At 42.7% G+C, this 27,292-nt stretch overlaps 1 long non-coding RNA gene across 1 annotated transcript in view; it reads right to left on the bottom strand.

Moving 5' to 3' along the window:
• Positions 1-159: 159 nt before the first annotated feature.
• The window catches only part of LOC114056207, a 43,270-nt gene continuing 16,137 nt past the window's right edge, over positions 160-27,292 (bottom strand). The window contains exons 3-4 of the long non-coding RNA XR_003570950.1: positions 1,653-1,807; positions 160-268 (exon numbers count right to left, since the gene is read on the bottom strand). This is a non-coding gene — a long non-coding RNA (uncharacterized LOC114056207). The remainder of the gene's footprint in view (positions 269-1,652; positions 1,808-27,292) is intronic.

Raw genomic sequence — 27,292 nt, 5'->3', positions numbered from 1 at the left:
TTTATCAATACCAGCTGAAGCTTCACTTGCACACAAAGAGTGAGACTGAGTTTGAAACAGAAGATCCCTCTAACACCAGTGTCAGTGAATGGGTTAATTTAAGTCAATCACATCAATTTATATGTTGATTCGTGGCTGTTGCTGGGTGTTGGATCAAAGAGAGATGCTGAGCTAGGATTTAAGATTTGTTTTGTTGCATGTGCATGCACTCCCCTCATGTTAGCTGGACTGGAGGCTTCAGTGCCATACTCAAAATATGCATCACAGACTATAAATCAGGTACAGAAATCTTGTATTCTTGTTGTTATCTCTGTACTGCATTGGTATCCAGGGATAGGGGCCCCATTTTAGGCACAAAGCCCTAAAATGCTTGGGGAGATTTACTGCTTGAAATGCAATCAAGATGCTACTTGAAAGAAAAGTGTCAGAGATTTTGTGGATACAAGCACAAAACACTTAAACTGTGTAATTCAGTGGCTATTGTGTCTGTAGGGTGGGCATCAGGTCTGACTCTCCAGTGACAAAATTAGCCTCTGTAAGTCCCTGTGGGCCTGACCTTGGACAGAAAACATTTCTAAGCCAAATCAGCTATTGCAGTGGCATTAGAAAACAGTTTTCCATGTTCCTAATTACCAAAAGTATTGTATCCATACCAGAGCAAACAAAAACCCTCATCTGAACAGGCTGAGGATCTTGCTGTAGTGGCTCTGCAGCAGATGTGGAGCAGCTGTGCCTTCCTGCCCGAGCGCCAGGAACGTGACTGGAATGGTTCAAGCAGAGGAACCCCCTTCCCTCCTGCACATTTGCTCTTCCCCTCGGCCCCGCCTTCTCACTCTCCTGCTCCATTGTTCCTGCGAGCCGCGAGAGCCGAGCCATGAGGACGCTGTCACGGAGCTTTCATTCCCACTGGCACTGCCCTTGATCTCCTCCTCTCCTCCCTTCCTGAGGCACATCCTACTCTGGGGCTTTTGCTCCTTCCCTGTTGATCTTCAGTGCTGGGAAGGGTTTGGTGGCCCGTGGTGTGGCACAGGCAGCAAAGGCGGGCTGAGGGCTTTTCCAGACTCAGGGAGGTGGACAGAACCCACAGGGATGATTCCAGGCTGATGGCTCCCTGTAAGCACAGCTGTACTTGGGGGGATTTACTGAGTAGGGCCAGAAGCTGCTAAAACACTTTAACATGAACATGGATGGGTTAGAGACTGTGGTCCCTTCTCTCTGCTCAGACCTGACCTGTTCCTTGCAGAGTAATTTATAGAATCAAGGAATGGTTTGGGTTGGAAGGGACCTTAAAGACCATCTGGTTCCAACCCCCTGCTGTGGCAGGGACAGTTTCCACTAGACCAGGTTGCTCCAAGCCCCGTCCTTACAAGGCACCCCCAGCTTCTCTGGGCAACCTGTTCTAGTGACTGAACCTCCTCACAGTAAAGAATTTTTTCCTAACATCTGATCTAAATCTCTCCTCTTTTAGTTTAAAACTGCTCCCCTATCTTATCTGCCCATGGAAATTCAAGATAAGCTCCCCAGAGCGAATTCTGAATTCAGAATTCTGCTCTCTGCAACGTTTCCTCTCCAGGTCATCAGGGCAAGGAGAGGGGGAAGCAAGCAGAGAAGTTTGTTCTCGCCCTTTGTTACACAAAGTAGAAGATCCTGACCTGCAATATTTCAATGGAAGGACACATGGAGCTCAGCTTTTGTCTTAGACAGACTTCAGGCACATTTGGGCATATCTGTCTTCTCCCCAGTTCGCTGCTCTGAGACCATTTCCTATCATCTGCCTCTGATGTCTCACGTCCTGGGTTTCCACTGCCTGCTTAAAACCCAGCAAAGAGGTCAGAGCATCGAGGAGATCAAAGCCCCCTTTACAGAGACATCCTGTGTGCAGTGTGTACACTTCAGAGAGTCTGGGGGAGCAATTCCTGTGGTGTGGGGTAACCAACACCAGTGCTGATGTCCACTGCTCCTACTACCCTCTGCTTTCCTCTTCTCCTCTTTCCTGCTCTCATTACTGTCATGACTTGCTTTGATTTTAGCAAATGCACAATAATTAATTCTTTGAATCAGCACAATCAGCAGGGCTGTTTTGAACCCCTTTGATGCCCCGCCAGGCTGTAAGTTCAGTGTCAGTTCTGTCTCCTCCCAGACAGAGCTACGTGAGGGATGGACTGGGGCCAGTGCAACAGCACAGAAGGGTTTTATGGCTGACCCTGCTGACAACAGAGATTTAAAATAATGCCTTTGATTCTATCAGAGTATTTGGCATAATTATCCTGTTTTCATCTTCACCAGGTACCAGTCTGATTCTCTGTGTTTGTCCCTTAGACCACTGTGGGTACTGGACCTGGTGATGTGTTTTGAAAGCATGAGACACTCAAAGGCACTATTTGCATATGCAAATGTTATGTTTCCATGTGCAAATGACAACAAATCCAAGAACTATGACCATAAATGATAGGGCAAGTAAAGAGATTCTCCTGTTAATCAGAGGCTAGATTTGATTCTTCATTGAAAACAAAGCTCTGTGATGTTTGCCAGAAATTTGCCATTGAATCTGCAGCTCCACAGTTGAAGACTTTTGGCAGCTTGAAGAAGAAAGTAACATGAGAACCAGAGGCAATTATAAATACAATTTTAAATGGAGGGGGAGAGAAAAAAAAAAATAAAAAAGACCAAGCATAATCACTTCTCTGTGCTTTGAAGTTTTCCCAGTGTTATGCTATAACCAGTTGTAAAAATCCCACTATTTGCTTTCTTTTCTTGCTAGGGGCATTAGTAAAGGAAACACCGAAAAAGTGAAAAATAGAAAATATTTTTAAGACAAAGCCGAGCTATAAATCCATGAGAACCTCCTGTAAAAGATTAAGTCAATCACAAAGGAGCTTGACAAGCTCTGAATTCCAGAATTGCTGAAATCAAACCCACACTGAGGAACAACTGTGAATAAAGCTCACATATCTATAGTGAACTGAAGGAAGCGTCAAGCCACTGTTTTGGTAAAATCTGAAATCAAAAGAGAAATCTTGGTTCTGTTACGAGTCACATTCAGTTTTGCAACTGCTCCTAAATTACATGGGAAGTTCTGAACAGAAGAGGCCAAACCTTACAGAGGAACAGCAGTTAAGGATCTCGTGCACCAAATTTAGAAGAAACCTCTTTGCACAGAAACCTCCAAATACCATTTATCCTTCATCATTAACATTCATGTAATTTTCATGAATGATGTTACCTCATTGTTTTTCCAGCTTTAGGTACTTTTCCCTTTTCTCAACATGCCTGTGACCCGTGGGGATATTAAAATGAGCTCAGCTCAGATGGAAATGCAAGATAAATTTCCCTCCTCAGCCATTTCCGTGGCACAGTTGTGGTCAGGTGTTTTGGGTCTGAACAGGGAGTACACTCAGCTGAAAATCTGACTTCAACATGTGTTTTTTTTTTTTCTAACTACTATGAAAAGGGATTGCAAATAACAGATCTCCCATTTCTCTACAGCACAGGTTTGCTGTGAGGTTTAATCCACTGTTTTTGCAAAGAACTCTTTTTCCCAGGATAGTTTATCAAGTTGTGGTGTAGAACCCATATCTGCAACAAAAACATACACCAGGGGTTTTGAATATTGACAATTGCATTTTAAACTCTGCACCTGCAGCAGCCAGGCATGATTAGGCTCTTCATAGCATGCAGCAGCTTTCCTCCAAAGTGAACTTCTGTGCTTGAGTTTGTTTCTTGCTGCTTAAAAAGTGGCTCCATGGAAACACATGGAGCACTCTAAGACAGCTTTAAGGCAAGGTAGGGGGAGTTTAAAAAGTAAAGCTGTTTGAGAGTATTGATTTTACAAGCAAGTACAGTGAAAAAGAAGGTGGGAAATGTGCTGGGGAAAATGTGGAATTTAAATGAATCCTATAAATAACTCTTACAGCGCACACATCTGTACAAAGGTACAAGTAGATCTTTCAAATTCACTCCAGTTACCACAGTGTAAGTGCACTCATCACTCAAGTGCTTGGATTTCTCTGTCCTTATTTCCAAACTATTATGTATTTTCTGGAAGATTACATGGAGACCAGTGCAACCAAGCCCCTGCAAATTTAAAGGAGCACGAAACCTAAACCTTTCTAAGTGCATTCTTCTCAACTCCATATTTCATGTAATTCAGAAACCCTGACGAGTATCATTTGAGACCCTCACAGAAACATGGACCCAAAGAACTTCTCTAGAAGCAGATGAAAAGGAGCCCTGAGCAGATGAGACAAGCTCTGCTGAGTGAAGACCACACATGAGAAAAGCAACCCCAAAACCCCATCCTAAACAGGATATAAACTGTAACAGACTAATCCATAACATGACACCACAACCCACAACCCCTGTCCTTTCAACCAGCCCTTCACAAAGAACCCTCACATGGTCAAGAGCAACATGTGACTGTTTAATTGCTGAAAATCACTGTCCTTCAGCACGTTTCAGGTGCATTATTCTCAGTTTAACCCACTGCAGAGTCCCCCTGAGCCACCACTGGCTGCAGCTGTTCACAGATGGGATGGAGAGCTCCCCCCTTGCCAGTGGAATTTCTCCTCTGCCAATCTGCCTCTCGCTCAAGGAGCTGATTTCTCCCCGTTCATTTGTTGTCATGTTGGCGACAACAGTTTCAGAAGTACAGTATGTTTATCAGAAAGATGCATATTCAATTAATATTGCTCGAGGCGATTTTCACTACAAATCAAGGCTTACAAATCTCTCCACAATTCTCACAGATCAGCCCCCTCCAGAAGGATGTTTCAGAGGGATTCCCAAGATAATGCTACCCTACCCTGCAAGACCCTGCCTTGCTCATTTGGAACTTGACTAGAACTTTATTTACAGTCAATCTAAGCAAGATACATCAGGAATGGAAACCTAAAATGCTGATCCTTTGATCTGTCATCACAGTTTTCCAGACATTCATTATCAAGCAGTTTGGTACCAATAACTGTCTGAGCCACCTTAAAATAGTCTGTCACTGTAAAAGCAGATATATATTTATAATTGGTATATACACACAACAGCTCCTGCAATAGGAACACAAACCCAAAGCATTCACAAGTTCAGCCTCTCACCATTAAGTCTTTCTACATTTTCAGTCAGGAGAAGATAAGAGGTTTTTTTCATCAAAATGTACAGTTCTCTACATTTTTAATTCTAATCCTGAAGAGCAACCATGGTCATGCCAGGAGGGCAAATATAAGCAGATGTGTGTTCATCCCTTCCCAGATCTTCACTAATATCTCATTTTTCTTGTCACTGTGTAGCAGGATAGCTTTGTTGGAACCAAATGCCATTGGGTTAATTAAGTGAGAGCACAAATGTCTTTATGAGGAGGCCTCTTTTTGGAGGCTTCCTATCTGTGGCTGATAATGTGTCCAACTCACCACAGCAATTCCCCTTCCAGAGGGGGGGATATTTCCAAATATTTGTGTGGCAGTGCAGCAGAACTCAAACACATCCAAACCATCTGCATTGGTATTTCACAAAAGGGTAAATTTCGGCCTCAGTAATTCGGAGGAGAAACCTCCCCGGTGATTTACAGCCGTCACTAAACACACTTAGCGGGAAATTAAATTTGGGGTTGTGTTTTATGAGCTCCTTTTCAAGGTATTAGACTGGAGTTGTGCCATTTGTTTAATTAAGAATTGATTAATCTTTCTATTTGGCCTCTGAGTTTAGGAGAGTGCAGCAGCACTCTCCCCTCACACTGGGCTGGTCCAAATCACCACAAGGGAAGTGTCTTAAACCCAAGCAGCACTCGGGGACAGGGATGTTCCTGCTCTCTGCCCCAGGTTTCCTGAAGTCCTGCCTTGTGCTTTACCCCTATTTCTTACTCTGTAAAATGGAGATTGTCTCAAGATCACTACCAAGACTGTTCTTGCACTACAGGTTAAATGCCAGCGTTGAACTGGTGATCTGCTGGGTTTGCCAAAGCCACGGTTGGAGCCCAGGACCCCGAGGTGGCAGGTGGGGAATCAATCCCTCAGGCAGACAGTCCAGCCAGTTCCATCAGTGCACACATACCCTGATAAGCATTCTTAATTTAATGGAGCTCCTGCAAATAAACAAGCTTAATGAAGATTACTCGCTTCCTGGAATTCATTGTGCTGCTCCAATTTAATGCTATCACTTCCATAAGAGGCTGTGACAAAGTCTCGGGAAAAAAAATAAAATATGCAAATTCAGACACTTCAAAGACTTTTATTTTAATTGTGCAGAAGGCAGAACAGAACAAGAGCAACTCCACTAAAAATGGAAAAGGCATGAGAGGAAACTGATACATTTCCATCATTCCTCGCAGCTCCTTAAGGATGACTCTGGAGCACAGGAGTTCTCTGACCTGGCAGCTCCACTAAATCAGTGCAGTTCTCGTGCTGGCTTTGCTGAACTGCATGAAGTGTCCACAGAAGGAAATGAAGAGCTCTCAGTATTCTCTCCATTCTGGTTTTATTGCAGCCCTTGAGTTCTGTGCTCACTTGCTGAAGTTTCTAAATGTTATGATTCCCCTTTGGATCCCACCCAGCAGAATCTGTGACCAGTGTTAAGCCATTTTCAAACAAACCTGGGCTGAGCTGTGGCTTGGCACTCCAAACACTGGGGCTCAGTGGTCTGGGGAGAATTCTGCCCAGAATTCGGGGGTTCTTTTGAATCAGAGATCAACCCAATATGAAAAATTCAGATCTGGGCCAGGGTTTGTGGGTATTTGGATCTCCAGTTGTGGTGCTGGCCCAGTTCTAAATGGAGTCAAAACCACAACTCAAATGAAAACCAAGAAAAGGTACACACAGAGCCAGCCAACGACAACAACCAAATGTGACACAACTGCCTCAGTTAACAGCTTCACAGGGGAGGGTTTAGACCATTTTTCATGCACTAATTTCTCTCCTAGTCTGTCACAGGAACACAGCAGTGTACAAGGAAAATTCCTTTAATGAGTGCAAAATAACTTTGGAGACCTTCATTTTTCTTGCACTACATCTGAATTGGTTGGGGATAGGATTGCTCTTGAATTTATTTAGAAAGCTGTTTTATCTCAGCAAACAAGTTCAGTTCCAGGAACAGGCTTAAGAGTAAGCTCCTCAATAATGCTGGAAACATCAAGTGAGGAACTGTAGTGGTACAGACTTAGGGGGGTTAATAAAAGTTAGTACAACAGCATTAAAGCTGAAATAAAAACTGTATAATCAACTGTGGTCAAAATTTTCAAGGATTGATGAGAACAGTCCTCAAGGCACAGATGTGAATTATTTTCCTTAGTGCTCTCCTGGAACACAGTTGTTGTCATGGGAAAGTATGAAAAAGGACTATGAACAGAAAAGAATTAATTAAAAAGCAGCGTGGGGCCAGAAAGTAACTCCCAGCTTTTAAAAATTTTTACCAAAACTTGGCATTTTGCCAACCAATAATGGAAAATCAAAAAAAAAAAAAATCAGGTAGAAAAGACAGCAAGTGAATTATTGACATTACAGGTACAATTACTGGACAAGTTATCCTGTCCCAAACTGATACTGAAAATATCAGTTTACTGTGATCCACTTCAGTTGCAGCTGGAAGCACAACTTCTTTGGGCTCTTTTGAAACTGCCACTCTTTCATCCTAAAATATCTGCCCCTGGACTCAACAACAATTACGTTCACATCATAAATGCCTGTAAAAGCAGGTACTGGAGGCACAGGAGTGGTTTGGAAAACTGCAGATTGGAATGTCACAGCGCTCACTGATCTGAGCAATGAACTGCTCTTTTACTGACAAGGCCAAGTCTCTTCATGGAGTGTCATCATCAGAAAGATATCAAACCAAATCAGACCCAATGGTTCGACCTGGCACAGGCCAGTCGAGTTCCCAGCTCGTCTTCAGATTCGCTCCTTGATTTTAAAAGCACTTAAGAGTTGAAGGGGCTGGAGGAGGGGGTGTTTTCCTAAAACTAGGACCTTCCTGGCATCCAATTTTTAAGCAGAATTTTTCTAAATATCCTTTCAGTGCCAGGTACCAGAAACTTCTGCCCCACCTGAAGGGAGTCCAGGGGTAGAAGCTGCCCTGCCCCAAGGATTTCAGAAATGCAGCTGTTCTACAGCAGATGTGGCAATGCACACTTTGGGTTTACTGAAGGCTGTAGCTTGCACTGAGTACACATCTGGGAAAAGGGAACTGATCTCCTTGCAGTACTGAAAGATATTTTTTGTAGGTTCTCAACTCCCTCAGTGGTTAATATTTGTAAAAACATTGTAGAAAATGAGAGATTCTTCGCTGAAGGGCCTCAGACCCCGGGCTCTCCTGGTTTACAGTGCATGATGTATAAATATTTATTTAAAAGAAATGAAGTGCTGCTATTACTGTGCACACACACAAAATAATTCTGAAACATATGTTTTCCCCAAACATTATTTTGTAAGATGATGATACTGTTTTGTTTGGTGTGTTAATTCAGCCATTGGATGTGGGATAATGAAAAGCAGCTCAAACTCTTTGCTTTTAATTTATAGGTGATTTCATGAGGAAGAGGCTCCTGTTCTTCAAGCTATTCTGCACAGCTTGTCAGGCTGAATTAGCAACAAGAAGATGAAAGGTAGTATCAGCATCCCTTAATTCTGTATAGTTAGTTCCTATATAGCATTTTAGTAACTCATTTGAACAGAATCATTACAGAGTGGAAGAGATTTCAAGAAAAAAAAAATGTAAGGGCAGGTATGAAAAGGATTCAGGAGGATCTATAATTAAAGCCACATGCAGAACTAGAGCACAGTGTTCTTGTGCTTCCTTTCAATAATACTTCATAACCCTAAGGATATTATCTCAGTCAGGGGCCTGTTGAGCAGGACAAAAGAACATCCACATCCCAAACCTCTTTAAAGTTTGTGTTTGGCAGGATAAGACAAGGGAGTGATCTTCCACACTGTTTTGTGTTCAGGGTGTGGGCTTATAAAGACATCAGAGCTCAGAGCCAAGTCTTGTGCTTTCATGAAGGAACAATTCAGATCTGAAAAGGACTCTGACAAAATAAACCCCAACAGCCTCCATCGTAACAGGAAGAGTTTGGAGCTCTTTTTAAGCAACACAAAGTTCTAGGAAGCTTTGCTGTATTTTTAATTTGTGGGTTTGCCTGAGCAATCCACCTGCAAAGCTTGTAAGGTTCAGCCTCTGCCCATCAGCTGTCCCTGTCCTCTTCTTCTGAACTTTGAGGGAAATACTTGGATAAATTCTGTGGCACTACCTGCACTTCCATTGACTCCAGCCAGCTGAAGGGATACTCCCAGCGGGGAGGATGGGACCACATGGAAACAGCACAGAGGGAGAAGTGTGGGAGAGAAAAGTCTTTCTGAAGAAGAGTTTCTGAGAACAGATACCCAACAAAACAGGCACAAACACCTGCATTCTGCTGAAAGGTGTACGGTGAGACAAATACAGGAGAGGCAGAAAGGGGGGGGAGGGAATGGTCCCACAATTAGCAAATATTATGCCTTAATGAGAAGGCATAATAAGGGGAGACAAGGTTGAAAAAACAGATGAGAATTCAGGTTGCTTGTATATCAAAGATTAATTTATATAGGGAAAGATTTGAGATTTACAAAGTATTTTTAAAACTGCCAGTTGACTGAGAGAGAAAATGCAGCTGAGTCAAAGCCCTCGAAAGCCTGACGCGGCTGCAGCAGCTCCGTGGGATAAGGAGCAAATGTCACCGCTCCAGATGGACCTTTGCACGTCGTCAAACTCCTTCCTAAAGCCGGGATTTTGGGAAAAGCCAACTCCGGCCCGGGCTCGAGGTCCCGCGGCCGCCCCCGCGTGGGCACCGAGGGCATTCGTTCTTTAAGAGTTCCGCCTCAGGAAGAACAGAGCTGTCTGAAACTCCTGCTTTGTGAGCGCAAGGAAGGAAAAGAAACTAAATTACAAAGCAAGAAATTCTTAATCCTGCCTTGCCATCCGAGGACTGGGTGTCACTGGTGGAGCATCCACGAGGAAATGTGTACAGACAGTCATTGCTGACTTTTCCATCAGCACTTTGAAGAGCTCCCTCCTTGGAGGAGGAGGGACAGAAAGAGGTGCAGAGAAAGGGGTCAAGCTCTTAACCCAGGGCAGGCACAATTACTGAAGCAGCAAAATGCAGCAGCCCCAAAACTTCCACAGGAAAATGGTTTGTAGATGCCTTCTTAAGGTTTAAGTGTGGTCTTAACCCAGCACAAAACAAACCTTGGTATTACCTGAAGAACATGGATTTGGTCAGTCCTGTCTGACAAAGGTTTTTCCCAAGGAATGTTTTTGTTCACATCTTTCAGAGGGGCTCATCTCCCTCTCAAACACCTGTGGGAGAGCCAGGTTTCCAAAAATGCTTCAGGTTGACTGTCAAAGCCACCCTTTACTGAACTCTACTCTTCAAAATCAGGACATTTATGTGGGTTCCTAAATGGAATCCATTTTTTATCTCAGTTTTGGCCCTGGAAGTCCCATATTTCCGTGGTTCAGATACATTCCTGCCTAAAAGCAGTGCACCAGTGGTATCTTAGAGAAGTGTACAAGACCTAACTTGCCTCTTTTGAATTTCCTTTTGGAAGTGGATGATGTCACTAGAACTCCTAATAGGATGTGTTTGAGTTAGCCCAGCCCTTCTCCTGTTATCAACAGAGGGACATGGGGAACATGAAGAACATTATCAAGACATTCACTGGACAGGGACAAAAGATTCTTATTCACAAATCTGGCAGGCTCGAGAACTTGAACTTTGCAAACAAAGAGAAATATAGATTTGTACATTGAAAAACTGAATTGGAAAAGTTCCCTGGCTTTGGTTCCATTTCTGAAACTCCCTTTGTTTCATTATCTCTGCACTTGCAGTGTCGGAAGTTTATGACCTATCAATCAATGAAGTATTAAGAGTAACTATTAAGGACATATTTCTGTGAGCACCATGTGTAGCTCTTGGCATCATGAACAGCCTCAGCCTCCCTCTGAGCCCACTCATTTCTCTCTGAGCATTTTACTCCTCAGAGAATGGCCCCACTGTCAAATTAGTCATTTAACCATTGACAGAGTGCCTGCTTCTCCCCTTTTAAATCTGTGATCTGTGTAGGAATAACTGGTTGATTCAGGCACTTACGTGGGCAGGCGGTTTGAAATGAATCATTGATGGAGAGTGAATTTTAAGCACAAAAATCAGCGGAGACACACCAGAATTTGGCCTGGGATTTATTCCTAAAATGAGGGAGAGACCCTTTGACTCTACAGCTGGGCCTGCCCACAGGACAAGGGGATCTTGCAGCTCATGGTTCCACTGAACAAAGTTGTTGTTCTACCAAATCCTGAGATCACTGCCCGTCCCGTAAAAATGCAGAGTTAACTCCTGCAGCTAATGCAAGTTTGGCCATAAAGTTCAGGGATGTATTTTGCAGAGTTTTATCTGATTATCTGATTCAGGAGCCCAGAAGAAAACAGAAGGGGGAAGGTGGACACAAAATCTGGGATCTAAACAGAAGGAAAAGATGGTAACTAAGATCCTAGAATGGGATTCGAAAGATCTAGTGTCAGATTTTCTAGATGATTTAAAGAAGTAAATCAATTTTACCTTCATAATCCCTCATCTCCCCATTTTACCTATTTCTGCTTGATTTATAAAGTTAATTAAATCCCAAAGAGGAGAACTGGTTTTACTACACAAGAACACAGCACACCTGTAGGAAGCCCTGGCTCTAATACCAACAAAATAACAGAAAGGTCATAATAAAGATATAAAATTAGATTCCTCTCTCCTCCCATGTTTGAATATTCTGAACTTGGGCAAGCTTTAATTTTGGATTTGCATACTGAAAGTCTGGGGACAATTTTGCATTTGCTGAAGAGATAAGAAATACAACAGTGACTGAAACAGATTCTGCCAAACACAATGGAGAGACACAGAATGAGGAACAATAGAGAAAAATAAGAGTTCAGGCAAGTTGTTACAGGAAAAAAAAAAAAGATGAAAATTGTGGAACATAAGAATGGAAACAAATTCATGAAATAAACCCAGAAGTTGAAAAGAGTTTAGAGAATCAAAGGGTGGATCTGGAAAAAAAAAAGATAAATAAAGGGTCATCAAGAAATCTTGATGTATAATTTTGACCCTGTGGAAGTGTCATGTGTGGTTCTTGGTGTTCTGTTTCCTTTCAGTCCCAAACTCCCCTCTGCTCCCACTGACACAAAGCAATCTGCACTCCTCAGGTAAGTGTGGGATGCAAAGCCAGTGTCCTAAGAGACTTTATAGTTTCTGCACATTTTTTAATCGCATATTTTTAATAATATTAATGCTTTTATTCTGTTAATAGTGCACTAAGTAATATTTAGCTTTGCTTTCTTGGTCTCTTCTCCCCGTGTTTTACCTCCACGACACCATCCCTCCTGTCTCATCAGCCCTGCAGTTCCCTCAGGTTGGAACAATCTGCTTGCAGCGCGTGAGGAGAGAGAGCAGAGGGGGAAGAGGGAACATGAAAGCAGGAACAAAGGCTCGACACCTCCTGTAATTCTGAGAAGCAGAAGATCAAACCCCAACTTTAACAGTGGCGAACTCAGGACCAGACTTAATAGTTGCAAATTGTGCCAAGTGCTCCGCACACCAATGTGCAGCAACACTCCAAAATTAATCTAAGGGAAAGCTGCTAAAGGTGGGGGGAACCCACCCGAGTGATAATGCATCATGGAGAGCTGTCACAAGAAATAAAAGTACAGCAGCAATTAGCAGACACAGTACCAAGCACTGTGCCACTTTCTCCATTTTAATTGTACTTCATCTTAGTCAGAAGCTAAACTCCAACTGAACTCTGCTGGAGATGGCAGGATTGACTCATTTTGGAGAACACAATGGCCTCACAGTTAACTTCTACTTTTCCAACAAAATAAAGAGTAGGAGTTTAAGAAAAGAAACGCAGGCAGGAAGAACGGGGAGCAGGGATGGCTCAGAATAATTTGCTCCAAACGCTGTTCGTGTTCTAAAGGAAATCCCTGTCAAACTCTAAAACACCGCCCAGTGCTCTCCTTCTGTGCATTTACACCAAGATACTGGTGAGGACTCAGCTGGTCCTGTGGACCAGGTAAAGGATCAGCAGAAAGCCCCCATCCCTCCTGGATGATTTCTGATGTGCAGAAAATGAGAATGAGAGCACACAGATCAGCCATTCACAGTCCATCATTCCCTCAGCATCCCAGTGCCCAGGACAGCTCCACAGAGCACCAATTCCTCCTCAGCATCCAGAACACAGTGTTTTAACCCTGAATCATATCATTTTTATCACCATCATTTTCATATGGGCACAGATCATCAGATATCAGAAAAGAAGCAAAAAAGGAATCTTTCCAAAAGGGGAATAAAGAATGATTCGGGAGGGGCAGGGGTTGAGTCTGGCCCTGTTCAGAGCCTTGTGAGCAACCATTTTATGTCACTAACATGAGGAGCTGGTAAAGGTCACACTGACTGTCAAATGGCAGCAATATTCATTCCACTGGAACAATTCCAGAGATTCCTGACTCATTTTTTATTCTGGCAAAACCAAAGCCCTATGAAGGGGGAAAAAAAAACTGTCCCCAGCATAAATGTTGGACTGAGACTGAAGAACTGGTTTTGACTCACTCCTTCACAAACAAAATTCCTGTCTTATTTAGGGCAAGTCACAGATGGCAACTAGAATCATGATTATGAATGAAAAACCACCTGATTTTTGCCTTTATTGTCCCTAACTGAGGTCCATAAGTGACCTGACTGAAGTTTACAAAACCCACAGTATTTTTTGGTTTATGGTTGAACTCTTTGTTCAAGTTCTTTCCCACAGTGTCTCTGGACAGGGTCAGAAATGTACCCCAAAATCTGAGACACCACTACCTGCAGCAGAAAAGCATCCACTGTACAGCTGAATAAACCCAAAATAGTCCCATCATCACTAACTGGTAGACAGCCTCCCCCAGTGAAATTATTGCTATTGTGTTTCCCAGGGAGAATTCAAAGTAAGAACCAGATGTCTCTTACTTTTCTGTAAATGCAAACCTAGCTGAAGTGACAGCTGAGTAACAGTGCAGGAGCTATTCTGAGAACCCCCAGACAGCACACGGAAAGCAGGGCCTTTGTCTGCAGGTGTTTGGATTGATTCCTCACAAGGACCATGACCAGTGATTACACCTCTGTGAAAAAGAGAGAAGAACAAAAGCACACAAACCCTCAGACACCTCAAAGTACAATTTTAAAGCTACGAGAAACTTTCATTAAATATTTCCCCAATGAAATCCCTGGAATTTTGTCACTGCTACAGCAGTAAAGTCAGCGCAGAACTCCCACCAATCCCTTCAGAACAGTAAATTTTTAGCAGGTGTCAACAGTCAGAAGATTAAATATGGCCACTGTATGCTTTAATAACAATTCTCCACATTTCATTCAACTGGGGGGGTTATTGCCTTTTTCTTTTTTTCTCATTTTTGAGCTCTAACCATAAATGTAAACACACTCCATGTCAGGCAGGAGAGCTGATCACGGATGTCAGGGACAAGTGAATTAGTCACCCAAGGGAAGTATGTGTGGGTTGGCCACCTTATCAAATGTGTAAGAAAATGAGTAACAGAAATCAGAATCAAGGAAGTAAAGAAATTCTATATCCTGTCTGAATTGTCTCCCTCCTCAGAAGACAAAGACACAAAACCTGAGGAGCAAAAACCATCTCTGCATTTTATTTAGGCTAGAAATTAAATTCATTGCAGAGATATTTCAAATACAGAGGATGGCAGAGATTGGTTACAAGATTTTTTAAAAAAATTTTCTTTTAAATTCTCATGATTTATTGCAGGTTTTTTTCTTTTCCCATTTAACCCAAGCAGTCAGAATTCACTGTGGCACTATCCTTCCACGGACTAGAATTTATTTTTGGAGTGTAAAGCCACCTGTAAATTTATGGGTGCTCCATAAATAAATAAATAATCCAGCACTCTTTCTGTAACTCCAAGGCATGTTGGCTTTTCCAAGTTCACATGTTGAATCTGGAGTCGGGCCCAGGGTTTTTGGAACAACAACTTCCATATTGTTGCACCAGTGCAAGATAATTCTGTGGGCACAGAGACACTGAAAACTCAAAAATCCTTGAGCAGAGTGGTGGCTGAGACATTTAGTATGGATGGAAATACCTCTTCCCTGAACAATCTCTTCTGAGGTTTAGGTTTTTGGGGTTTTTTTTTCTCTGTTTGAGGTTTCTTTCCTTGCAATTGCCAAGGGGGGTTAGGACATCACAAGAGGTCACTGCTTAAGGTAACTCATCCCTCTCTGCACAAGACTCGTATGACTTAGACATTCCACTTCTCATTTTTTTTTTGGTTAGTGCTCTATGAGGCTTTTCAAAGGACTTCACAAGTTCAGCATTAAGGTTCTTAACTGCAAATCCTGCCAAAACTGAGATTTTCCCAGCCTTTTTTTGTTTCAATTTGAAGGAAGAGACAAACCTCTTGGGTTTTTTATTAAACTAGACCTTGATGCCACAGAATCTTCTTCATGCTGTTTGCACAGTTTAGCCTTTAAACAACTTAGGGTGTCTCCTGATGGAAGGCCAAATTTTCATCTAATCTTATTTCAAAGGAGTTCAGCAGAGTTACTCCAGAAAAGCAGTTTAGCCCATGGACTTTACCCAGAGGCCCTTTCTCTCTGCATGTGTTTATCTCCAAGAGAACCCACTAAGGAATTACCTTCAAATAATATGGATTCTTCCCTATGAAACACTCTTTGCAATAAATGAACCACTGCTGGGGAAAAAAAAAATGAGATAAAGAATGCAGTTCAGACACGATTGGGAGCCAAGTAGAAGGTTTTCAGAACAAAAAAGACACAATTCAGCCAAAGTCAGGAGGAAGTGCTACCACTGAAGAAAAAAGGATGAACCCTAATGGAGGAGGAAAACAGGATTTCATGACAACTTGATTCTTTCCTCACTCACAGCAGTGCAAAGCAGAGATAAAGTCAACAGTTTCAGTGCTGTAAAAGTCATCATGGTGCTTTCACAAAAACTATTATCTAAGCAATGATACGTGAAAAAGTAAATAAGAGAATTCCTAGCACTGTAAAAGACCTCCCGGAGTCCCTCTCCTCTTGCTGTAAATACGAAATGCTGAGTTTATTTTATTTATTTGAATACTCCCCTTCCAGAGTACACAGTTGAGGGACCAAGAGTGCTTTCTGCTGAGCTCCGAGTCCCTCCAATTCATTTTCTCCTTAGCAATATTCACTGACCAAATTAGAAGGCTTGCCAAGTTTTCTCTGGCAGGTGATGTTGGTAAGTGCTGGAAGTCAGGATTGCTGTACAAGGTTACTGTTACAACATGCTTTTCTCAAAGGTTTGCCAGTGCCTTGCTACAACTCTGGCCAGTTCTTGTAAGGAAGAAGGCATGTCAACATTTTTGTAACAGTAAGAATTCAGACTCAGCAGAAATTCGGGACTTAATCCTACAAATTCGCCTCACATTAATATTCTTATTGGCTTATTGGATTTGCTCTGTGACTGAAATACAGCTCTCAGGAGCAGCTACACAAGGTACTGAGCTCTTTAAACTGCAATAAGGGTATTTCTCTTAACTAGTCCCCTCTAAACATCAGTGCCCACTGTACAGATCCTCAGATAAGGGATCTCTGACAGTAATCCCAGGGATGCTTCAAAATATCCCTGTTCCAGCTCTCTGTCCTTGACCTTAAGAAACCCCTCTGAGATTAAGGACACCACCTCATCCTCCTCTGTTCACAGAGGTCCCCACTGGGTCTGTTAAGACATTACACAGTCCATAGATCAGAGAACAATTCTGAATTTGCTGATATGAAAAGTAAAATCGTTCTCTACCCCCTTATCACATAAAAAATTTTTAAGGAAGCAAATAAAACAAAACACATCAGCTGGAGACCTGCAGGTAAACCACTGCTTCTAAATAATTTCACTTTCTAGACAATGCATTTTCAACACCCACAATAACTCTCAGGTTGCATTCGTGTGTTACAGAAATTCTTGTACTAACTTGAAGTTGAAAGCTCAAATACCATTTTTTCTGGATCAGGGTTGCCTCTGGCTCAATGTCATACTGTCTTACTCCAAAGCAGAATCAGATGTGAACAACAACTCAGTAATTAACCAGCAATTTGTATAAGAGATAAAACATCTTCATGGCCGGGGTATAATGGGATCGTTATCGAAAGCTGTCTGAAAGCACCACGTGGAAACAGAGAGAAAGATATTTGACCTCAACTACACCAATTTCACAAACAAAGCCTTAATAATAGCCTGCAATCACACTTGGCTGGGCATTATTTCCCAGACACGCAAGGTCTGCATTACAGGGCCAGGAGCAATGACTCAGTGCCAGCTGCCGTGATGGCACAGGGCAGCTTGTTATTCTGTCAGGAGCTGTTTCGTGCGTGTTGTGAAAGCGTCCAGACATCTGATCCCTCAAGAAAACATTCCCTGGGTCTAAGCAAGAAGGTGGGGTGTTTCCCCTGTTTCTGAAACAGCATTTAATTTCTGAAAGTGGGGGAGAGAAATCAAACCATCCTTTACTCAAAAAGATGCCTTTAAAAACACTTTTTTACAGACACGACAGAAGCAGAGAGGGTTGGGTGCTTTGCACCCTGAGGCCACGTAAGTGACGCGTTCCGTGTCCACGCCATCCATCAGCACCGTGGGCTGCGGATCACTGGGCACTTCTGAACGGCACAGCAGGCACACAAAGCTAAGAGGCTGCACAGCTTTTCTGCCTGGCCCTTGTCTCCATCCTCAGCTGTCCCAGTTCCCACAAGCTGCAAGGAGAAACGGGACAGGGAGCTGAGTGTGGCAGCTCTCAGCCAGCCCACCACGTGTGTCAGTGTGACTGCCCACCCGTGGGATCACTGCCAGGGCTCAGACACCCTTTGTGTTTGTGCCTTTTTGTCCTCATGCAACATCTGCTCTTTTTTCTTGTCTAACAGGTAGGACATCGGTCACACTTTCAGCAAAAGGCACAGGTTGATTTGCAAAGGTTTGGAAATGAATAATCATACTTTAGCAATTGGCTGAAAGTTTATCTGACTTGACTGAACGCCCTCATTTGTGCCGTGTCCCTGAGTTTCTCAGAGCGTGGATCACCTCAAGGCATCTCTGGGGTTCCTCATTTCCACAATCCCTGGAGACAAGCCTGTCTTTTACTGTGCTGACACTGCTGAGTCTGCTCCTGGACAGTGCCTAGACTTTTAGAGGAGTAGCCAATCTTGGGCATATTTTTCAGGATTAAACATTCAGAGGGAAATTAGCAATATTTCTTGTTGCAAAGGGATGAGGGTCTTAATTTTTCTGACATGTATCATCTGGTTTTTCAGTCTGCTCCTCGCAACAAGTGAGACAGGACTCAAAAGTGGAGGCACACACTGCTGGTTTCAGTGGTTGTTACCATTTCTCATTTCCCACTGCCCCTCTTCAGCTCACACTGGGTATTCACACCTCCTCAATACCTTAGAAAGACCGACTGAGAGAGATCCAGGAGAGCTGAAAATCTTGGACTTAAACCTTTCTGAAGAGGGAAAAATCACAGATAAAAATGTCCTGCTCGAGGGTATAAGTCAGCCTCTGCATGCCTGGCCCTTTTTAAACACGTAACTCCAGGACTATCTGCTGGAGGGTTTCCTGGCAGCATTTTCATGTGGGACTGGACTGGGTTGTGTCAGAGGTATCACAGTATAATGGCACATTTCCTGTCTCAGCAGCAGAATTAATTGGTAGTTTCATCTGATATGCTGTTGCCTCACACGATAATAAACTTCAAAACCTGTACCTGCCACAGGAAAAGTTTGTTCTCAGGAGTCAGCAGCAGTATTTGGACAGTAACTGAAGCTGGGCAACTGTTCCTCCACTGCCACAGAAAACAATACACGCTGGGTGAGCCACACCTGGGGTTTGAAGATGGAGTTTCTGCTCAAATTCCTCAGAACCAGGGAACCTGAAGCAATAGTTTTGTGGATTTCTGGAAAAGGACTATGAGTGTTGCATCCTGAAACTGCTAAAGAAAGGAATTCTGCCTTCCTTTTAGAGCATCTTTTATTTATAGTGCTCAGCCTGAAGATGCAGAGGAAGCAAGTTGAGGGGGAATGGTTCTCACGTAAAAGGACAATTGTACCACTGCAAAATTGCAGGTGACCCAATTCAGAGCACAAGGCAAAGACAGCTGAGGTGGCAAATTCACAGGCTGAGCACTCTGGAGATTTTCCTGAAGGTAAAGGAAAGAATGAGACAGAAGGAAGGAGAGAAAAAGCAAATGAATGGAATTACCCAGAATTGCTTGAGTGAGTGCTAATAATGAAGTACTGAGATAGATCTTCACTTGAACTAGGAACACACGTTGAACAGTCCCATCTTAGCTGATCACAGCAGCTGAACACCCAAAATCCCAAGTACAACCAAGTTTATTTGTAACATTTATCACTCATTATTTAGTCGGTCAGATATCCCAGTCTTACCCTGGCACGACATACAGTACAAATCACTTTTCATTACAAACACTACTAGAACATGGAAATCCAGTTAGAATTATACAAATGTAAATAAATACTGTGAACAATCAGAGGAGTCACATATCCCTAAGCATGTCCATATCAAAAATATTGTGGGCATCTGCTTGTATTTGAACACTGGATTTGTGCAAAGACAGGCTGCAGCTCTCAGAGAATTATTGTGTCTCCTGCAGTGGGAACACAGACTGCTCAGCAATTCAGACTGATGGCAGGAACATGGTAGGTCATGCTCATACTGTTTCCTCTTGCATAACACAAACTTCTGTAAGATGCAGGAGATATCTCTTTTTAAAATTCATTTTTAAATTATTTTTTCCACGACTCAGCACCATATTCCAAGTAACTGAAAAGACACAAAGCCCTGAAATCCCACAAAGAACTCCAATAACATGCTATTATGCCCTGTAATTTATGAGATTCATGTAACACTCCTTGCATTATGGAAACAATTGCATGGAAAGTGTGATCCTTCAGCATCAGTGTTCCAGTATCCCCTGTCAGGAAGTAATATTTGTTTGGGGATTTTTCCTCAGCGTTCAACTAAAATTTACAGAGTAGAGCGATGCAAGGAATCCGACAATCATCCCTTTACCTTCAAAGAATCCACAATGTAACCCCTAAGTCTGCACCTCTGACAAGGAAAGGGAGAGGAAGAACTTATCCTAGTGGTGACAAGGAGAGGAAATGGATTGTTAATATGAAATAGGTCACCTTTATGACCAGGTGTCACTGCAGTGAGTGATTGATGCCTCAGAGAGATGTTCCACCCTCCAGATGTACGAGTGATACATGAAAATGTTCAAGCAGAAGCTGCTTGAATAAAAGCTGAAGGAGATAACGAAGAGGAAAGTGGTATCTGACCTTTGGAGGGGAGAAAAATGGAGAGGGATTGTGCAGCTGACTGCTACTTTTGTAACAACAAAAGCTAAAAGTTCAAGCTGTGCTACAGTCAGACTGGGGCTTGTTCTTGTACAAATGACTGCTCTCCTGTGCTCTCCCAGCTGACATGAGCTGAAGTAGGAGGTGCAGAAAGGCTGGAAAGGGTTGCAGTGCTGCCCTGGGACTCTCTAAGTAGGAACATTTTGTTCTTCTTCCACTCAGTTAATGAGGGTGGTGCATCCTGTGCTGTCTGTGTAAACAAACACAGGTATTCTCACACCTTCTTTCCTTTCATCCTATGCTTTCTCTGGTCTGGATTTTCCCCCCAGCCTGCACACAGAGCACTCACAGGAGTCTCCCCCACAGGCTGCAGGAAGAGCAGTGGATTGTGACCCTGAAACCGGGAGTGTTCAGGGCAGGAAAGGCCCGGAGTGTGGTGGGACAAGTCCCTCCCAGCCAGCCTCTCCACTGGCCTCGAATTCACGGCTGGTCCCTTCTCCCACTGCACTGAATTTCTACTCTCTGCTAAGAACAAAGAATGTACAGATGAGCAGCTCAGCTGCAATCAGCCCCTGTCATTCTACTCCCACAATATTGAAAGCCCTTTCAAAGAATCAGTGCCTTGGAGTTCTGGATAATCATCATTTAATATTTGAAACCACCATTCAGGAGGTGCCTATCTATCAACATGTCACCTCACGTACTAATAAAACAATTCTTCTTCTGTTGTACCTGAACTCGGGAATCTCAAGGTTTTGGAGGCAGTAAGCCTGAAAATTCTGACGGGATTCTTGTGATTTTTAGTGAAAAAGTTGATTTGAGACCTCAGGAGTTGCCTGATTTCTGGGAAGAACTCAGTTCTGACTGATGAAAATTAAATCTCTTTAAAAATATGTTTGGTTTAATGCTTAAAATTTGAAACACAAAGTGGTCATTCACCTTTAATTTAAGCCACAGTCTGTCAGTAGTTACTAATGCTGCTGGATCACCTATTAGATCAGAGCCTTCAGAGAACACAAAATATACCACATGCAAACAGAATTTGTAAAATGTTTTATGCTACTTGATCATAACCTCAGGAAAGTATTGATTATATTTAAGATATAAAGAAAAAAATGCTAATGACAGATAGCAAGGCTGCTGAGACATCAACATTTAAAAGCACTTTGCTGAGTTACTTCTTTTTATCTACCCAGAATCACTTTTGCATATTTTTATATTCTAAAAATGCAGGATTAACTGCATCTGTTAGATCAATAGCACAAAGTAGCAATGCTCTCTTCCACAAACACCCAGTCAGTTTTCTGAACCAGATTATTAGTAGTTAAATATTTAAAGCTGCTTGCCCTTTGGATCTCCCTTTGATGCTTGCAGCCAGAACACACTATCTTCCAACACCACATCCAGGCTCCACAGTGTGGGAGGAAGATTTTGAACCAGATCAAGAGCAAAATTAATTTTCCATCCTCTCAGACATGAAAAGAAAAGCAAGAAGGGATTCAAAACAATACTGTGCATTTTGGCTCATTAGAGATTGTCTTCAAGGAATGACAGAGAATGAGCCATATGGGAAAAGGCACCACAGAACTAAGGGGGCAGAGATTTAGGACTCGGGGTTTGGTTATCGCTGTGAGTCCTGACAGACCCAGAGTAACAGCACAGCAAAGAGCCAACCAACCAGTCACTTGCTTGGTCTCAGTTTTTGTTTCCTCTGCAGTGTTTGGCACCCTCAGTCCTCTGTGTCAAGTGCAGAATTCTCAGACTTCCCCAGGATTTGCTCCCCTACCCTTGCCCCCTCTGGTTTTGAAAGTTTTAAAAACAAAATGTGTGCCAGGGACCATCTCCTACAAGTGATTCTTTGAGACAATATTTCAATGACTGGACATTCCCAGCCTGGCAGGGCAGAGGCAGCAGAACTAGAGAACTATTTACCAAGAGAGCTCCAGGAGCTGATTCAAGAATCCCAGGTATGTCCATGGCAGAGAGGTGGTGAGGGGAGGACTGGGAATGCTGTTCCATTTAGCCATGGAAGAACACACCTAAGCTGGGAACGGGACTGTGCCCCTGGAACTGAGCCCATTCCCCAGGGCACTGCTCAGGCTGGGCACTGAAATGGAACAGCTGCTTTCAAACAAACCCACAGTTATAGGACACAAATTTTAAGACTGAAATCCTGCCTGATTTCCTTCCATGGTAACCAAGGAACAAACCTAAAGAGTTACACAGTAAAAATCCAAGGAAGCCAATACAAAAATACAGCATTTTGCTCGTTCCTGGTGTCCAGTTGTATTTAAAATGATCCCTTTTGCCTTTTTCTGTTCCTTCAGTTGCTCATTCTCTGAGGGCTCACCAAAGTGTCCCCAAACCATCTGTAGCAGGTGGGACAAGACTCTCATTCTCTGGACACAAACAAGGTTAAACTTTACAGGAGCATCCAAGGCAGGGGGAGCAGGCACTGAGGTGCTGGAAAGGTTGTTTATAGGAATAGATTTACAGTGAAATTAGGGAATGTCATATCCAAACCAGCAGTAAGTACTGGTGCTTGCATGAAGGCAGTTAAAGAAAGTTAAGATGCTAAAATGGTGCTTTTGTTTCCCTGAGACCTCTCTATCAATTTATTTCAATTTAAATATAGCACATCAGTTTTCTCTAAAAAAGAGGAAGAAACAGAATTGATCTTTTTGTCACTTGGAATCGCATTATCTCCTAAGTATAATTCACATAAAACAAATTAAGAGGCTGATCAAATGCTCTGTTAACATAATTCTTAAATAATAATATCACTTAGATCTTAAACTGCTTAATTAGATTTCAGTCATTGCAATCAACAGCCTCATTGAAACTGTTCATTTATAATTTATACTCTCTGCATTTTACTGTTCATTTTAAAAACAGCATTAACAGTAAGAGCCAACAGTAAGTAAAAAAAAAAAAAAGTAAAGTAACAATTAAAACCCTTTAAGTTTTGGGGGAACTTATTTCCTGGTTCACTGAGCATTAGTGAAGATATTTCAATTGGTTTAAATGGATTCATGATTTCCCCTTAGGAAAAATACATTTGGACTTTCACCACAAGTCTAGATTCAGCCTTTGGCATTTGACCACAAATCTGAATTGAATAAAATAAAATAAACTGTGCTTTCATTGAAAAGTTGACAAATTAAACAGATCTTTCCACCACACTTTCAGAAACACATTTAATTTAACTATCAGTCAACTATTAATTAGATTTTTCCAGATAATGAGGGTGTAAAGAAAAGGCCTAGACAAGGCAACCTTTGCTGAAGTCGTGTTCTTTATTTTAAAGAAGAGTGTGCTGAGAACAAGGTAGGAGTGTTGTGGCAGGAAGCTCTTGTGCATTTATGCACATCGGAACACAACACACACAGTAACATTTTGAAGGAGGTCACCAGGGTCAGGGGACTCGACTGTCTCGGAATAAATGACAATTACATCTCCAATAGTACAGTCCAACCTTTGGGCCTGGCCTGGCCCAAAACAGACCTCCCACCTGAAACCATCCCCCTGCACAGCACAAGTGGAATATTACAGCTCCAGGACTCCAAGTAAAGATTTGAGGGTTGTGGCTCTTCTTTGAACACAGAAAATCCTCACGTTAACGAGAGAGACGTTTTGTTTTTATTCCTATTATTTTAACAGCCAGATCTTTGTCTTCCCCTTGTTATTGCAAGACTGTATATTTATGTACTTCTCTATTTATAATTACACTCCCTTTAAATAAGCAGTGAGTGGTTAGCACCTTGCTGTTTCTTCAGTAACTATTTTAGCTGCTCCAACTGCACACATTTCAGTAGCTCCTTCCTAGCGGTGCCCACAGCAGACCCCGGCAGGATTTTAACACCCATCCCTCTGGAGCATTCTGCTGATATGCTCAAAATATAAGTGTAAACTAGGAGGCATCTGCTAAGCTACTAGTGAAGTATCCAGTAAGTAAATAAATGCATCTGGGTTGCAGCCACTGAGATTTATAGCACTTTTCCCCCGATTTCCTTTTTCACACTACAGTAAATACAGTAATGGTGCTGGCTAATAAACAGCCATAAATCTGCCTTCCTGTGCTTATGATGTTTGCTGAGTGAAAAGTAATGCTGTGAAACTGGTGAAGTCAGTGACTATGAATGCAGGAAGGCTTAGGGTGCTGGGGAGGGGGGAGAGCAAGTTTTTAATACATTTGAAACAGTTTATTTTGCAAGAATTCTCCACTCCCACATCAATAACTTGGGGTTTTCTCATAACCTTCACCCCCTCTATTTTCCACATGCTGTAAACTGGGGGTTTATTCCTCATAAATTCAACAGATCCAGCACAGATGTAGAAGAGAAAAGGAGGTCTGGAGGGTTTTTTGAACATGGCTTCTCACCAACGCCTCGATTCAGTTCCCATGAAGTCGTCGGAAAAATTCCCACGGACTTCCACGAGAGTTGAATTGGGATTCTGTTCCTCCCTTCCTTCCACACCACTCCTCTATATCCCTTGTTCCATCCCTGAGGACGCTGTGGGAGCAGTGGTGCCCAACACAGCCCAGGTTGGTTGCAGGGCGTGCAGGCCAGGCAGGGGCAGAGCATCCCCACAGCAACACCCACACTGTCCCTGGACACTGCTCAGGCTGTGCCCACCCTGATGGGACCTGCCAGAAACGTCAGACACGTCAGTCTGAGAACTAAATCAGAAGCAAACAGGAAAGGTGATTTAATTAGACCATTTCAGTTACTTTATCAACCGAAGGCTTGCCACTTCTGTGAGCTGCAGGTGAAAGGTAGCCCCAATATTAATTCAATCAGTTTGCAGATGTCAGATCTGTGAGATGTCAAGTGATAGCTCCAGGGAATGAGCTGTGTTTGTATTTCAAAAGAGGGGAAATATTTTCCTTCCTACCAATGAGAAGATCGACACACTGGTGGCATCAGGCAGTGGAAGTGGTACCTTCTTAGCAGCTCATCTTGTCTTGCTTGTGTGCCCCCATTTTTTATTCCTTTATTTTTTTTTGATACTTAAGAATAGGAAATGTGCAAAACAGGCAGTTAGTTGTAGGAGTGATGCAGGTGAATAAAAGCCTCCTTTTTGAACATGAGAATGTTTTACTGCCTGCAACCAAATTAGATTTTACTCCCTAATGTTTGAAACAGGAGTTAAACTGTACATCAGGATTACCCTTGCCTTGGTACCTATTTTGCAAGAGAAGGAAACTAAGACTGCAAAATTCAAGTGCAAAAGACAAAACGTCACTGTGCAGCTCTGTAACACTGAAAGGTCACTGCTTGTCTTGCCTTATCCCTGGTATGCCCAGTTTATAATTTCCCTGCCGTCCATGAATCTCCAGACCCATTTTTATTAGTGCTAAAATAGACTGTTCTCCCACTGTCACACCATCTGTCTTTTCCTCCTGCCTGCCAGTATCCAGAACATCTAGGAGTTGTTCTGAGAGGAGAAAAATGGGAAAGAAAGGGAACTGTATTGTTTTGGTCACACTCTGCTGGTGACAGCCTGTTTCCAGCAGAGCCTGTCTCCACACAGGGACACATTCAGCCTTCGCCAGCCCGCGACACACACGGAGTTAAAAAAGAAACCCCAAACAAAACCCTCACTGGTGTGGAATGAACAGAAATGAGATTTCCTTTCTGCTCTCCCACTGTGTGATTGCAGAGAGGGGCAGCTCCTCCCAGTATCAGTGATCAGCCCTGCCTTGTTGACATTTCAGGTTCTGTATCGGAAATTTCTCCTGACAAATTTCTGATTCAGACTGAGCCTGAATCAGCAGCAACAAGACCTGTTCACAGCACACACCCAGAATGAGATTTTCAGAAAGTGACAGAAAACACAATATGGGCTGTTGCTGCCTTTTTAGAAATTACTTTGACTTTACATCTACCAATGCCTTTTGGGGACTTTTTAATACAGGCATCAAATTCCCTTTTTTCCCCCCCTAAAATGGCCCTCTGTATGAGCTGCAATCTAAGAGACTGCAAACTCCACTGAGACTCAAAACAAGATAAAAAAGAAAAAGTACTGAGTAGCACAAGTGGGCAACAAGCTGTCATTAAAAGGGGTGTCTTCAGGTATAATTTTATACCTGCCTAACAGAGATCCCAGCAGCCACAATCTCACGAAACGAGCTGGATCAGTCATTTTGCATTATGTGTCAGAAAAACATCTACAACTGTTTCTAAGGGGAACAGACTGACTCAAAGGTCTGTCAGCAGGAAAACAAACAGGTGGTAGGAATGCATCTTCCCTACTTGTCAGGCTGAGCATCACCTCAGTCCTGCGAGGCTGGGCTGGAGCAGGGGAAAGGGCTGAGCAGCACAAGCCTCCTGTCCCCTGTCATTAATACAGGAAAGTTGTACCTCCAGAGAACATTTGTATTTGTTTAGTTCCTGGGCTGGTGAATGAACAAGCCTCCAGTACCTTCCCTGCTGGGACTACAGGATATTTCCAACCCAATAGAAGAGTGAGTCATGACACAGAGTGATGGATAAAATCGATCCAGGAATATAGAGACCTGGACAGTTCTGGAAGCCTCATTTCCAATTTGTTTGCACGCCTGAACCCTTAATAATGAAACTAAAGTAAATGCCAGCACTGTATGACTCTATCAGCTTTGAGGAGCTTCCTGGGGAGTTTCCATTTGCTTTTCATCCCCTACCAGAGCAATGCAGCCTCACTGTCTGTCTAACAGTCCTTGCAACATCCTGGCTTTTTATTTTGGGCTAAAAATGAATTTGCACTGAAGTCATTTGACTTTTCAAACTTTTAAGATTTTTCATGGGAAAATAGCACCATCTGTAGGAAAAAAATGGACCAAATTTGATAAAAAAGTGTTTCAATTTTCAAGCCATTAGGCCAAACTTCAGCTTTTCTAAGATGAAA

Source organism: Empidonax traillii, unplaced genomic scaffold (assembly GCF_003031625.1).
Source record: "Empidonax traillii isolate 1590-97213 ecotype Southwest subspecies unplaced genomic scaffold, ASM303162v1 scaffold86:size2944007, whole genome shotgun sequence".
NCBI lineage: Eukaryota > Metazoa > Chordata > Aves > Passeriformes > Tyrannidae > Empidonax > Empidonax traillii.
Note: the sequence above shows the minus strand (reverse complement) of the source record. Positions and strands in the feature narration are given on the sequence as shown.